Below are 16,328 nucleotides of genomic sequence, written 5' to 3'. Positions count from 1 at the left end.
CTGGAGGAAAAACCAACAACAAATTGCCTAGGCTTTAATGGAATAATCTCCTGGCTCTGTTCTTCTCAGTGATGATGAAAGGTGAAGCACTTGGGGTAGGTGGGGCAGCAATATATACTTTTATACAGATACTCCAGGGAAGCCAGAGGCTGAATGTGAGAAATAGCAGGGTTCATGACTTGCAGTTTCCATGTTAAGAAGGCCTGTGAAATCTGAGAGCTAGCATTGCCGACTGGGCCGATCCGCAGCAGGGCCTCCAGCTGCTGCCGGGCTGGTGTGGACGCAAATGCTGTCCTGCATAGGGGACACCATTTGCATCCCTATGGTAGCCCGTGATAGGCTACGTAAATATTTATGTAGCCTATCACGGCTAAAGCAGGGACGCAAATGGTGGCCACTACGTCATTTGTACCCCTGCTCTTTGCCGTGATAGGCTACGTAAGTATTTACATAGCCTATCATGGTAAAGGCAGCCATGCAAATGGCGGCTGCTATGCCATTTGCGTGGCTGCCTTTACTGTGATAGAGTATGTAAATACTTATGTAGCCTATCATGGCAAAGAGCAGGGGCACAAATGGCATAGTGGCCGCCATTTGCGTCCCTGCTCTTTGCCATGATAGGCTATGTAAACACTTATGTAGCCTATCACGGCTGCCTGTAAGGATGCAAATGGCGGCCGCTATGACAGCCGCCATTTGTGACCCCAGCAGTCCAGTAGTGGCTGGCTGGGAGACCAGCCAGAGCCACTGCTACTGCCACTGGAGCTGCCACTGCCGCCTCCTCCCCAGGTAAGCTCCATCCCGGGTAAGCTCAGTGGAGTCCATGGCAGAATTCTCTGACATCCCTAGTTGTGCCATTTCCCAGACTCCAACCTGTTCTCTGCTTGCTGATAATACAGTAAAGCCAATGGCTCAGAGAATCATATGTTTATGTATGTGTATGTCAAGGCATAAAAGGCTGGTGTAATTCCCTGCAGACAAGAGGAAGTCAATTAATGCTCTGAGAAATGAGTAAACACTACTGAGTGAATGCAAAAACACAACAAAGGGACCCTCCTGCCCCCCCCCATCTCCAGCATGCCAAGAGGACAAGAATTTTGCCAAGACTAGACAGTGGCAAAAATAGGAGATAGAGTGTAGATGCAACCAGAGCCTCCAGAGAGAAGAATGGCTGCATACATTCAAGAACTACCACCCCTGAACTTGAGCAGGGAAGTGGGAAAGGCAGCAAAGATTTGTCTGCATAAGGAAGAAAAACAAGAAATGAAGTACAGAAACTCAACTGGCATATGGCCAAGTTAAAAGAAAGAACAGATCATTACCATGGCCCTGTTAAGGAGTTCTCTGTTCAAGTGTCCATCAGGCTGTGTGGTCTCAAATGGATTTATTGGACAGGATGAAAGGCAATGGGTCCATAGTAAACAGAAGTACAAAGTCCTGCCCTTTCTTCTTCCAAAAATTTCTGGTTACTGGAAAATCTGCCTGAAATAATGTAAGACTTCCCATTTAGCTAGAATGGATTAGGAGGATGGTTGGCTATCTCCCTGGCAGCCTCTCATGCCATGGGTGTGGTGGGACTTCCTACTCTAGCCTTCTGAGAAGGGGAGATGCTGATCAGTTCTGCTCACCCATCCCTCATGCTACTTCTGAAATGTGGTTCAGGCTAGGATGTTGGAGAAATCCGCAATGGATTCAAATGATTTTGGATTTCTATGAATCCAATCCATGGATTCCACAGTGGACAGAATTTTTCTGAGTCATGTGGATTTTCTGAACTTGTGGACCATTTTTTTAAAACATGGGGGGGGGGTTGCACAAATTTGCACTTGTGCTAATGTGCATTAGTGCAAGTGAAAATTAGCGCTAATGAGCATTAGTGGAAGTGAAATGAAATTCTTTTACCTCCCTACAAAAAAATCCAGTTTTTTCTATGAGTGGCTAACAGGATGAAAGACAATCCATGAAACACAGGTGGAACAAATTTAACCAAATTTGAGCATCCCTTCTCCAGGGGAATAGAATTTGGGATGTGCCAGATCTGGAATCCAGTCCTGCCTCTGTCTTAGATTCAGTGTGTGTCCTTGTCAGGGTTCCACCCCCCTGGCTTGGACCCCCTGAGCAACTCCCCAGATCTCTTGCCTCCTTAAGAGTCCCACCTTCCTTCTTTTAAACTTCCCCTTCCCAATAATGTGGGGTTTAGGCTGTAGACATGAGGTGACTCACACTCTAGACTAGGGATGGCGGCAATTTCTGCCACGGACTCCAGTGAGGCTGAATTCCAGTGAATTCAGCCCCCCGGAGTCCATGGCGGAACGCAACAATCCCCTTCGCCACCCCGTGACATCTTGGCGGACTGGCTCCTACCTGCCTCAGGCGGGTCTGGAACCAGCCACTTCTGTCTGCTGTCTGGTCTGCGGCCGCGAATGGCGTCCTGCGTAGTGGCCACCATTTGCATCCCCGCTTTAGCCATGACAGGCTATGTAAATATTTACGTAGCCTATCACGGCAAAGAGCAGGGACGCAAATGGTGTCCCGTACACCATTTGTGTCGCTACTCTTTTTGTGATAGGCTACATAAATACTTACATAGCCTATCATGGCTAAAGCGGGGATGCAAATGGCATCAGCTATGCCATTTGCGTCCCTGCTCTTTGCCATGATAGGCTACATAAATATTTACATAGCCTATCACAGGCTACCGTAGGGATGCAAATGGCGTCCCCTACGCAAGACGCCATTTGTGGCCGCAGCCCAGCAGTGGACGGAAGTCTGGCTGCCAGCGGCCCCAAGCGGTAGCTCTGCGGACTTGCCACGGAGTGGAGCTGGCCGGGGATGATTCCGGGGGGAGGAACGGATCGCCTCCCCCACCATCGAGGATTCTGGGGGGAGGAACTGATCACTTCCCCCCTGGCGGACCCCCCGCAGATGCAGGTAAGTGGGGTTTCGTACGCCCCTACTCTAGACACAGGGTTTAACCACAACAATTTACTTAAAGCGAGGCAGTCACAATTGAAGGTATTTATACAATAGAGCTGAGTGATACAAAAGTCATTAAGCAAAAATAAAAGGTGCAAAACGCAAGTTCCTTCACCCTAGCTGTAATTAGACTTCTCCAGGCTGCTTCTTCCTGCTCCCTCTTCAGACTCCTGTATTCCTCTGTCTCTTACAGCTCATGTCTTCCTAACTCTTTTTATACCCTCCTCCCCCAAAACCGGAAGTACAGCTTCAAACCTGAAGAAATGAAACTTACCTGGGAAATGAAACTGAAACTTAACCAGGGAAATTAAACTACTCTTCTCAGGGATACCCCTCCCAAACAAAAAAAACCTCTGGGCCTCTAGGCCTGACCTTTTTTCTAGCCTCTGTAGATCTCAAATCTTCACGGTCCTTAAGCAATCTTTTGCCCCTAAGCTTCAGTTCTCCATCTGTAAAAAGGGCTTGCTTGTTTTGTTTATATTGTCTTTAAAGCCCCCACATTCTCAACTGTTGTTCTCACTTGTAGGTCCTTTTGTGCCTGGCATGTGCTGCCGTTTTCAGCCTCCTACCTCCACACACACACACACACACACACACACACACACACACACACACAATCAATGCTACTACCTGAACTCAATACTCCACTTGGAATGGTGCCCCGACTAACCCAATCCTAGAGTATTGTCTCCATAAATGCACTCTCTTTGAATGTTGTGAAGCGACTGAACTCCCATTCTGTTCACTTGGACTTAACCCAGGTAAATGTGTGTAGGATTGTAGGTTAAGGTGCAGCGAAGAAGAACCACCATCTTATTTATGACTCAAGAATTTTGAAAGCCCATTTCTCTTCCACTACTTTTTTGAGCCACAGGTCAGGCCTACCAGGGAGCAAAAATATTCAGTGTGTCATCGCATGTCATGCTCATTGAACATTAGGCAGAATTCAAATAATTCAAACATAGTTTTCATTAAAAATGGTGTCAGTGAACAAAGGATCAGTTTCTAAACAAAATGGGTTGGGGGGTTTAATTTTTTCTTCTTCATATGCGCTCCAGTGCCAGAGAGATTATATGTTTTCAAAACATACACTCTCTAATCCATATCTCTATGCATTGGAGGCATTTTTTCCATTTTGATTGAGACACAATATTCAGCCCAGTGTGAAATCACCACCCCTATTGGAGCACAAAAGAACAGGTCATAATAATACAGCTGCCACCAAAGAGAGAGAGAGAGAGAGAGAGAGAGAGGAAAAAATGAGAACGTTCAAATAATTAAAACAAGAAACAAGTGGCAATGTTGTTCTGATTTCAATTTTGTCAGTGCCCAAGGGGGAGGGAAGGAGGGCCATTTCACACAGATATGCTGCTTGATAAAGTGTGATAAGGACTTGTGGGGGGAGACTTGGCAGATTAAATTGAAATAAAAGCAATGGATGTTTGCATTCCAAAAGCTATTAGAAGCGGTTCAATTGACCAGCAACGGATTTTCCGTTGCATGCGCGAGCAAGCCATTGAGGCACTTCAAAGTGGTGTCAAGAAAGGTCAAAAGAGGATTTTCCTAAAGGAATAACTTTTGTTTAAGGAAACAATAAAATGCCATGTAGCCAAGAGTTGCGTGGTCCGCATCAAACACAGTTACTTTTTGCCATGTTTGAAGGTTAATTCTAGGGATGGTGGAGAATTCTGCCACAGACTCCAGGGGGGGCGGATTCTTAGAATCCATGGTGGAACGGACCACCCCACCCCACCACCCTGCGAAGTCCAACCTGGTCGGATCCTACCTGGCACCGCCGGGTCCGGGTCTGGTCAGGTCCATCCGCGGCCAATCTTCGGATGAGAATGGTGATCTGCCTAGTCGATGATATTTGCGTCCCTTCCCCTTCCCATGATAGGCTACGTAAAGATTTATATAGCCTATCATGGGAAGGGGAAGGGATGCCAATGGTAGGGATGGACGAAAGGGACTTACCTTGTCCCGCAGCTCGCTTCGTGGTTGGGGGGAGGCACTTCGCTTCTCCCCCCGAAGTTCAGGCGAGGGGGGGAGGCGCCCCATCCCTTGCCGGTGAAATTCAGGCCGGGGAGGAGCGCCCCGTCTCCCCGGCTGCGAAAAAAAAGTAAAAAAACAACAACACACATCCGTGATAGGCTACGTAACGATTTGCGTAGCCTAACACGGCTAGATTTCCAAAGTCAGCCATGATAGGCTACGTAAATCGTCACGTAGCCTATCACGGGTGACGTTGGAAAAAAAAAAGCGCGTACGCAAATGGCGCCGCCGCATGGGCGCCGCCATTTGCGTTCCTTATTTTGGCACGTCTAGTCTACGTAAAGATTTACGTAGACTATGGCGAAAATAAGGGCAACGCAAATAGCGTTCCCTTATTTTCGCCGTACTCTACATAAATCTTTATGTAGACTACCCCTGTCCAAATAAGGAACGCAAATGGCAGTGCCCATGGGGCGCCGCCATTTGCGTACGGGCTTTTTTTTTCCAAAGTCAGCCGTGATAGGCTACGTGACGATTTACGTAGCCTATCACGGCTGACTTTGGAAATCTAGCCATGATAGGCTACGTAAATAGTCACGTAGCCTATCACGGGTGTGTGTGTGTGTTTTTTTCTGTACTTTTTTATTATGTAATTGCGGCGGCGGCAGCCGTTTGGGAGACCGGCCGCCGCCCCCGCCCCCAATGAAACGCCGCCAAAATGCCGCCGGGACCCTCCGCCGAGAGGAACATTCACCGAATGTAAGTCCCATCACGGGGGGGGGGGCGGCGGAGAATTTCCCCAACACTTTCGGGGGGCCGAATGTGTCGGCACTCGGCCTCCCGAAGATTCGTGGAGAAATTCTCCGCCATCCCTGGCCAATGGCGTCTGCTAGGCCGGACGCCATTTGCATCTGAAGACTGGCCGCAGCCGGAAGTCCAGCTGCAGCTGGCCCTGGCCAGCGGCTCCGTGGAGTTTCCGTGAAGAGGACCCAGCCAGGGAGGATTCCAGGGGGGAGGACCGTATCACCTCCCCCCCCACAGAACCCCCAGTGGACTCCAGGTAAGGGGTTTTGTATACCCTAGTTAATTCCATGGAACAAAAGGTCTTCTGGATGCATCATAAGGGAGAGAAGAGACTCTGAAACAATTAGGGATAGCAGGGATGCCTGACTGAGTCCAAGAGTCAGTCAGGCTCCCCTATGCTCCTGCCCTTGGACTGCATCCGCTGAGCCTCTGGCCTCGCTCACCCCCGCTCGCACCCTCCCGGACATTCCCCGCACTCATCCGGGCCTGTCCCCAAGCACCCGCCATTTTGCAGAGCTTATTTTTACGAAAACAGAAAGGCATTAAAAACATGCCTCTTTAAATATGTGCAAATTCAGGCAGGGAAAGCTTGATATATGCAATATTAGAGGCCTAAATGGGTCATTTACACCTCTAAAACTGTGTATATCAAGCTTTCCCAGCCTGAATTTGTGCATATTTAAACAGGCACATGTTTAATGGCCTCCTTTTTCCTGTAAAAAGAAGCTCCGCAAAATGGCAGGCACTCATGGACAGGATCCAGGGTGAGTGTGGGTGGCTCGGCGAGCTCGTGGGGGCTTGAGCACAGGTCCGGAGTGGGTTCGTCCATCCCTAGTGGGGAGTTGTAATCCAACAACATCTAGAGAGCCAGGAGTTCTTCACTCCTTGTTTAGATTGTCTTTTCATTCCACCCCACCCCCACCCCCCAATCTCAGAGCTACAGAAAGTGGTGCTGCCTTTCTGGCACACAGAGATGGGAATCTCAGCTCTTATCTCCAGTCACTGCTTGGAGGTTAAAGCTGAGCTTCCCCCAGCTTGTAACTGCAGAATGTCAGCCTTTTCCATAGCAATGTACTAAGAAATGACGTGGGGCTTTGGGAAACATCAAGGGCAGGCCTTTGAGAGGTAGAGCCCCTCCCCCTGATGTAATCCACCCTTGGGTGGGGGTTGTCCCAGGAGAGAATTTGGACCCCGGGCCCGAAACAGTTTTGCACCCTTGTCCTAGATGGGATCCAGATTTATACATGTTCTGTATAGATTGCCATGGGTCTCTGTGAAAGTGGGCCCAAGAACAGGTAAGGTTTATATTGAAGCTAGACAGTTCCAGCTGCCCCAATTTGGAAGCAATCCTATATACACTTACCTAGGAGTATGGATTTTGTTAAATCCCTTTTGTCTAAGCTTTGAAGAATGTCATTCTTCTTTCATTCTGTCGTCTTCTTGCTGCTGGAATTCTTTGTTTGTTTCTGAGGGATGTACGAGAATTTAGTTCCATGTGCGCACATGCACGCTTAATGCCTAATGCACAGCACATGTACACATTTGCACAAATTCCCCCTTCCCTGCAATGTTAAAACAACAACAACTACAATCCACAAGTCTGTGGAATTCGTGCAACTGGGAAAAAAAGCCAGGCTGTTGCAGAATTTGCAGGTTAGATGAATACAAATCCAACCTTCCTTAGCTAGGAGTAATCTCATTGCAGGGGATGGGTCTGTAAAAGTTCAAATTGGCAATTAATTGCAAATATTCATCAAGTCTCTCTCTCTCTCTCTCTCTCTCTCTCTGTGTGTGTGTGTGAGAGAGAGAGAGAGAGAGAGTGCTAAATTCAGAACACCAGCAACAAGAAAATGATTTGAATTTGCACACTGCACATCAAAGTCAGAGGTTGCAAACTTGTCATGCAATATTAAATGTTTGTTTCAGCAGTTCTCTGTTTCGGCTAGGGTTGCATTCGTTGCTGGATGTGCAATCGCTCTGAGCACCCTGGAGTGTGCCATGGGGGTGGGGTGGGGGTGAAAGCTTTTGGTATAAGTGCTTCTGCAAAGCTTTTCAAATGTTTCTTTCCTTTAATCTCACCAGCATTGATCATCTCCACTGTGTCCCTTTCGTTCATCCCCCCAGCCCTTTGCTGGTTATCCCCTAATGTACTACATCACAGCCAAAATGTGTACCCTGGAGAGGAGAAGCTCTCCCTCTCTCCCTCTTCCTATTAACTAGGCTCCCTGCAGTCTCTAGAGCTTAATCTTTACTTAAAAGATATTTTGATGAGCTTCAGGTATCTCTTTCTTTCTCTTTCTTTCTCTCTCTCTCTCTCTCCCACACACACACACAGACACACACACATACTTACACACTTTTCTTCTCTTCCTTCTATTATATATTTCTTCTTCTTCTTCTTCTTCTTCTTCTTCTTCTTCTTCTTCTTCTTCTTCTTCTTCTTCTTCTTCTTCTTCTTCTTCTTCTTCTTCTTCCCTAGCTTCCAAATCCTGGGAAGTACTAGTTCCCCTCTACTCAGCACTGGTTAGGACTCATCTTGTGTCCAGTTCTGGGCACCACATTTTAAGAAGAATGCAGACAAACTGCAGAGGGCCCAGAGGAGGGCAACAAAGATGATCAGGGGACTGGAAACAAAGGAGGAGAGACTGGAAGAACTGGGCATGTTTAGCCTGGAGAAGAGAAGACTGAGGGGAGTTAGGATAGCACCCTTCATGTACTTGACAGGCTGTCACATAGAGGAAGGCCAGGATCTCTTCTCAATCATCCCAGTGTGCAGGGCACTGAATCATGGGCTCAAGTGGCAGGAACCCAGATTCTGGCTGAACATCAGAAAAAACTAGGGATGTATGGAACCACTTACCTGTTTCATAAGTGGCATCCACGGTGGGGAGAGGAGGCACTCCATCCCCCCCCCGAATCCTGTCCCTGGCTAGCTCTGCTCTGCTGCGACTCCTCAGAGCTTCCGGCCGGGTGCATCTGCAGCCGGACATCCGACTGAGGCAGGTCTGCGGACACAAATGGCGGCTGGCATAGCGGCTGCCATTTGTGTCCCTCCGCAATATATATTTACATAGCCTATATTTATGTAGCCTATATATTTACATAGCCTATATTTATGTATTTATGGCTCAGCAAAGGGACGCAAATGGTGGCCGGTGTAGCAGCCGCCAGAGCTGCGGCCAGGTAGGCTCCATTTCGCAGGGCTTTCGCGGGGTGGTGGGGCAGGTTGCTCCATTCTGCCATGGATTCTGGGGGCCCGAATTCACTAGAATTCGGCCTCCCTGGGGTCCGTGGCAGAATTCTCTGACATCCCTAGAAAAAGCTTCCTGACTGTTAGAGCAATACGACCATGGAACCCATTCCCTAGGGTGGTGGTGGGCTCTCCCACCCTGGAGGCATTGAAGACGAGGCTGGACAACCACCTGTCAGGGATGCTTTGACTTACTCAGGAGTAAGTCCCATTGATATCAATCACATTTACTTTCGGGCAAGTTGGTACAGGATTCCAGCCATATGCACTGCTGCTAGGTTTCATTCTGGTTGTACTTTTATATTGTAGGTTTAAGCTTTCATAGTTGATATTGTTTTATGTTGTACTTTTTGACTTTAATTCTTGTGAACTGCCCAGAGAGCTTCAGCTACTGGGTGGTATAGAGATTAAACAAACAAACAAACAAACAAACCAACAAATAAATATTATAGGCCAAGGTAAACAGGTGAATTTTTAAAGAAACCTGATCTGGGTTTTGTGTAACAACAATATTACTTTATTTTTTAAAATACCCCAATAAAAGAAACAATGAGAAGAATTGTTATTAATTATGTTTCGAAAAATTCCAAAAAAGACCCTTTTCAACATTTTGAGTTTGGGAAAAGGAAAACTAGGGATGGGGGAGAATTTCACCCCGAAACTTCGGGGGGCCGAGTGCTAATGCATTCGGTCCTCCAAATGTTGGGGGAGAAATTCTCCGCCCCCCCCCCCCGGGATGGGACTTACCTTTCATGAATGTCGCTCCCGGCGGCGGGTCCCGGTGGCAGTTCGGCAGTTCTTCGTCAGGGGCGGGGGCGGCAGCCAGTCTTTCGACCGGCTGCCGCGGCCGCCATTACAAGAAAAGTAAAAAAAATACAAACGCCCCTGTGATAGGCTACGTAACGATTAACGTAGCCTATCACAGCTAGATTTGCAAAGTCAGCTGTGATAGGCTACGTTAATCGTCACGTAGCCTATCACGGGTGATTTAAAAAAAAAAAAGTGCATACGCTAATGGCGGCCCCCATAGGGAGCCGCCATTCGCGTTCCTGATTTGGTCCCTGTAGTCTATGTAAAGATTTACATAGACTATGGCGAAAATAAGGGCAATGCAAATGCAAAAGACCGGCTGCCGCCCCCGCCCCTGACGAAGACCTGCCGAACCGCCGCCGGGACCCGCCGCTGGGAGGGACATTTGGGAAAGGTAAGTCCCATCCCGGGGGGGGGTGCGGGGTGCGGGGGGTTGCGGAGAATTTCTCCCCGAAACTTCTTCGGGGGGCCGAACACGTTGGCGCTCGGCCCCCTGAAGTTTCGGGGAGAAATTCTCCGCCATCCCTAGTTGTATGTGTTAGTCTTACTTAAGAGTAGGCCAATGGGAAGGACCGGGACTCAGGTTAGACTAACATTGACTGGATATATGGTTTGTCTAATTGAAGTTACTCTCCCACTGGAGATAACCCTTGGTCTGTTCCGGTACTAAATAAGTCCATGTTTACAGGGGTGTGTGTGATGTATAAATGTTTATTAACTACCAGGGGCATTGCTAGGTCTGGTCCCATGTACCCCTAGACTTATATCTATTGCCCAGATCAATTCTCTTGAGCCCTGGGTGTGCATTAGTGCCAATGGAAGATGCCCCCCATAGTAAGTTGCCATGCAGGTGTGATTTTCAAGGGGGATTGCAGTTGGGGAGGCAAGGGTTAACTCTTCTTCTCCTACTGCAACACTCTGCCACAATGCATCTCTCCCTGCATGGCAATGAAGCATGGGTGGGTGGTTGGGGATTCCCATTGGTTTGGGATGATCTGTGGCAGGGTGTAAATGGATTAAATAATAGGTTTTATTTGAGATTATTTGCCTCTAGTGAAATATAAATAAACCCTAATGATTGGGGTGCTGGTGGGATTTTAAAACCCTGCATCTCCTGCAAGATGGGCTTTTAAGATACCAACATGTTTTTGTCCGAGCCAAGTTCAAGCAAACTCTTGTGACACCACTACCTATAAGCAATTCTTCTTATTTCCACCATCATTCCCATCACAGCTTAGCCTTTGGACCACCCAAATTTGCTTTCACTGAAGTTCAGCAGCAACCCCAGCTCCATCCACGGGTAATGTCTTGGGAGGGTGGATAAAAGTGTGGGCAGTGGAGGCTGGTGGTGCCGATTTGGGTAAGGCTGTCATTCCATTCTGGGTTTCAGTCAGAACCAGCCGGAACTCTAAAGGAGCTATCCAAAGTGCTGAACCCTATCCCCCAAATAGGTTCAGAATCTTGGATGGTTCATTCATTCATTCATTCATTTATTTTATTGATTGATTGCCCATCTGGCCAGTCACCCAGCCACTCTGGGCAATGTACAAAATGTATAGTAAAACAGTTTTAGAATTCTGGCTGAAACCCAGAGTGGATTTGCAGCCACACCGAAATTGGAGCCACCCACCTCCACTGGGTCTGGGGCAGGTTCAATTGACCAAATGTTCTTCTGTATGAGTATACTAACACGCACACACACTCAATCTATAAAGGCATGTGTACTCAGAACAGGGCCACTGATGTCAGTGAATGGACAGGAATGGTCAGAATAATGCAAAGCCTAGCATATCCATCACAGTATATCCAGCATAATGCTAACCATAATAATGCTATCCATGAACTCACCTGGGAGTAGGAATGGCCAGACAGCCCCAGCTTGTGTCCTCCAGGCATCCATCCAGCCGCTGACACAGCTCGCATGCCCCTGGACCCCCAATATATCTGACGTATATTGGCCATTCACGGTGCCATTGTGTGTAAGATCAGATGAGCTCATTTTCATGATTGCCATTTTCTTTCACAAAATGGCAATCACAGAGCTTGTGGATGGGCCTGGGGTGAGTGTGTGCAGCTTGGAGAGTGGGAGGAGTGTGGGCTGGGTCCAGGGACATGTAAGCTGTGTCAGCGGGTGGGTGGGCAGCTGTGGGGCAGGGAGCTCAAGTGGGGCAGGGGCCCTGGCAAGTGCAGCTCAGGGCAGCATGTGGGGAGAGTCTGCCAGAAGATCGGACCCAATAGGGTGCTTGTGCCATCCCTACCTGGGAGGTACCGACTATGATTGGACTCCTCCCCTCCCACTCTCCATCCTTGGCCATTCTGCTTGGCTGCATCTAAGGTAGGGATGGCTGTCACAGGGAAATTCAGCCCTTTGGGGGCTCTCTGGGGGCTTTTCCTGGAAATCCAGGAACTTAGCCAAGTTTTGTTTGTTTGTTTGTTTGCTTGCTTGGGTAAATTTGCCCAAACAAACAAAAAACTCATTCCCTCCGCTGCTGTTTAGCAACTGTTCCTCTCTCTGCTGCTGGTGCCCGGCAAAGAGAGGGCGGTTGCTCCATGGTAGCAGTGCTGGTGGCAGGGTGGGAGCCAAGAGGGGAGTCCCTCCTGGCTCCCACCCTGTTGTCACCATCACCGCTGAGAGACCACACTTCTTGGTGGACCATGCAGAGAGAGAGGGTTGTCGTGAGCATCCGTCTGGGGGCTGCAGCCTGGCAGGTTCCCTCCAGTCCCCACACCCAGATTCCAGTCTGCAACCTCCAAGTCTGGCAAGTGCAGCATCCGCCGCTCCTTTCCTGAGTTGCAATGGCAGGATGGGAAGCCTTCCCATCTGGCAGTCCAGAGCAACTGCGCCCCTCTCTGCTGATGCTCAGCAGAGAGGGCCGCAGTTGCTCTGGGTGGCGGCAGCAGCAACGGCAGGATACGAAGCAAGAGGGAAGCGGTGCTTTCCATCCTGCGGCCGAGTGCAACTGTGCCCCTACCTGGCTCTGGCGGCAGCTCCGGCAGTAGTTCTGGCAGCGGCTGTGGCAGCAGCGGTGGCTCCAGGTCATCTTCCAGCTGCTGCTGGGCTGCGGCCATTTGCGGCCGCAGCCCGGCAGCAGCCAGAAGTCTGGCGGCAGCTGGCTCTGGATGGCGGCTCTGCACCTTTGCTGTGGAGTGGAGCTGGCCAGGCAGGATTCTGGGGAGAGGGACAGATTGCCTCCCCCCCACCGTGGATGCCCCTCAGCGGAGCAAGGTAAGGGATTTGTACATCCCTAGGGACGCAGTTGCTTCCAGCGGTGGCAGTGACGGTGCTTGCCGGGCTCCGGAGAACCACCAGCCTGCTCACATCCCAGTGCGAGCCGGGTTCAGCAGTGGGCGGGTGGCGGGGGGGGGGCTCGCATAACCCTGCAGAGAGAGGTGGTGGTGGCGGAAGTGTCAGAGTGGGAGTCAGGAAGGATGTACCATGGTCCTCCCCTCTCAGCTTCCACCCTCCTACCGCTGCCACTGCTGAGTACAACTGCTCATGCTCTTTTTCCTGGCATTTGCGGCATTGGCAAGGGGAGTGCGAGGGTTTTGGCCGGTGGTGGAAGTCCACGACCTGGCCTGACACGCACTGTTTGAGTTGAGCCAGCTTGTAGAGAAGCACGCTGGAATTTGGGGGACTCTGCCCACAGCTCAGTGGTCCTGACCCCCCAGATGGATTCCTCGGATATCCCTAATCTACAGAAGACAGCTCGGCCTCTCCATCAGCTTAACTAGCACCTGCCATCTGGCCAGACATTCCTCTGTCAGCAACCAATCATTCCTCTGCCCATGTGGGGAGAGGCGAGTGAGTAAGTCCCCCTCTACCAGCTTAGCTGGGACCCAGGTGGCCAGCTCCCACATCCTTCCCAAAATTGTACAACAACGATAAACACGTCGACCAAAGAAGACCATTTGTTGAGGTCAGCTGTGAGGTCAACACTGACATGGCTTCATCAGCGTGCTTCCCATCCTAGCAGGTTCATTTGCTGGTTCCCTCTCCAGCTCTGATCCATAAGGGGAGCACAGCATAAGGAGAGCCATGTTTTGCTGAAGCACTGGCAAAATTAATAAGTAAACAAACAAAAACAATTCCTTATGCTCGGGTATTAGGAATGTTCTCCTCTAAACCTCTCTCCTGCCCGGGCTGCAACGTGACCACAATGGTCACATCGGTTTAATCAAGCTTCAGCTCCCATTTATTCTTTCAAGTGTGCAGTGTAAGAAAAGTGGGAAGCACAACTGGGAAGTACCATTAACTGTACCCATTAGCAGGCAATTTGACTGCAAACACCAGTATAGCACATTACAGCCTTACAGGATGTGAGATCGCCCTCTACTCAGCTTCTAAGCAAGAACAGAAGCGAACGATGCAGGGATGGGGGAGGGAAATCCTGCTTCAAAGAGAGCAGACACCAACATGCTTCTATCCTGTGAGGCTCTGCTAGGGATTCCCAGCTCTCAGAAGCATACCATGGCCACCATCTTCTCCTGCACAAGGACTGAGCTGTCTCCTCACCATGCTGTGTGAGTCGACGAACAACAACAGTGGCAGGAATGAGCCATCTGCAAGGAGTGGGAAGAAGGAAGAGGCTGCGTGGGCATGACTTGTCAGCTGATGGTGACTAAGAGAGAGCATGTGAAGAGAGGTGGCGTTGGCAGCATCTTCACGGTTCATTGATGGCCACCGGCTTAGAAGCCTGTGAAAACTGGGTATGCACATTGGTGGAGGAGGAAAGGTCTGTGAACAGTTATTAGCTAAAAGAGATAATTAAAAAGGCAACCTCCATGCTTAAAGGTGTAGTGTGAGATGCTTAGAGGTAGATCTGATCTAGAGACAAATCGTAGGGGGCTGTGGCCATCAACATGATGCCTTGCATGTGAGCATCTATGGGGCATCTACCAGATCATTTGTTAGAGAACAGAGTCTTGGCCTGTTTGGACCTTTGCTGTGAGGAGTACATGGCCTGAGAAGAAGTCATCTCTTGTGGTAGCCCATCTCACTTCCTCATTAAAGACCTTCCAAAAGTTGGTAAAGTGGCAATTTACTTGCTGTTTTAATTGCTCTGTATTTTAATTTTTTTTACTATTTTAATTGCCATATGTTGTGTTTTTCTGCTACTGCTTATGTGTTATGGAGGGAGGCATTTAATTGTTAAATATGTGTTTGTTGTGAGCTGCCTAGCACCCTTCAGAGAATAAGTGGGATATACATGTTTTAAAATGATATAAAATAAAGCCCTGCTTGTTACTAAGGATGAACAGAATGGAGCAATTTCATTCCACAATTGCTCCAGGACTCTGAAACCTAGTTAATTACATTCTGATGTAATGCTGGTCAGTGATCATGATTCCATAATGTAGCTGGTGTCTGGATTGAACCTCAGCTTATTAGCTCTCATCCAGTCCACTGTTGCAGCCAGGCACCGATTCAGCGCATCCACAGCCTCACCTGAAGAAGATGAAAAGGAGAAATAGAGCTGTATGTCATCAGCATACTGATTATCAGGGTGGACACTGAACCCATAGAATCCTGGAGTAGTTCTGATTCTGAGGAAGAGGGGTCACTCCTGGGAGAGGAGTGCGCTCCTCTTTCCCAGGGCCAACAGCTGACGGAGATTCCTCCCACCAGCATTCCTAGCTTAGATAGCAGTCCTGGGAGTGACAGAGCGCGGGAAGCAGACTTGATGGACGCGCGACGCAGACACATAGAGCGGCACCAGATGGAGGGCGTGGAAAGGAGGCGCAGTACTTGGTTGGCGTGCAAACAACGGCTGTGCCCAGAGGATCCAAGGGAAAAGGGGAGGGACTCTCCCTAGTCCTTAAGTTCAGGGGTCTGCCAGTAATTCCCTTTCAAATGGGGACCAGCTGTTCCAACTTAGGGCATAGGTACTCTGCTGCTCATATCTAGTAGCTAACAGTAGAGTTGTTAAGTTGTAAAAGAGGAATAAAGCTTTGAAAATAATCCCTTTGTCTGTGTCTGGACTTGGCTACTGGATTAGACTGAGAGAGGCCTCCAAGGAGCCCTTGACACTGATGACACTACACCCCCAAAATCTGGATGACCACACTCAATAGTGTCATGTAGATGTTGAACAGCATGGGGGACAAATCTGACTCCAGTGGAATCCCATACTGGAGAATCCACGGGGCTGAGCAATGCTCCCCAAGAACCACCTTGTGGAGCTGACCCTCCAAGTAGGAGTGGAACCACTGCAATGCAGTGCCTTCCACTTCCAGCTCAGAGAGTCATCCCAGAAGGATACCATGGTTCATGGTATTGAAAGCTGCTGAGATATCAAGGAGAATCAACAGGGTCACACTCCCCCAGTCTTTTTTTCTTGACATAGGTCATCATATAGGGTGACCAAGGCTGTTTCTGTGCCAAAACCCAGCCTGAACCCTGACTGAAATGGATCCAGATAATAGGTCTTATCCAAGAGTGTCTGGAGCTGGCTTGCAACCACCCACTGGAGGACCTTGCCCAGTATTGGAACATTTG

Source organism: Heloderma suspectum, chromosome 14 (genome assembly GCF_057233095.1).
Source record: "Heloderma suspectum isolate Gila_16-S chromosome 14, 16-S_ref, whole genome shotgun sequence".
Classification (NCBI taxonomy): Eukaryota; Metazoa; Chordata; class Lepidosauria; order Squamata; family Helodermatidae; genus Heloderma; species Heloderma suspectum.
The sequence above is the reverse complement of the archived record's forward strand: the minus strand, read 5'-3'. Positions refer to the sequence as shown.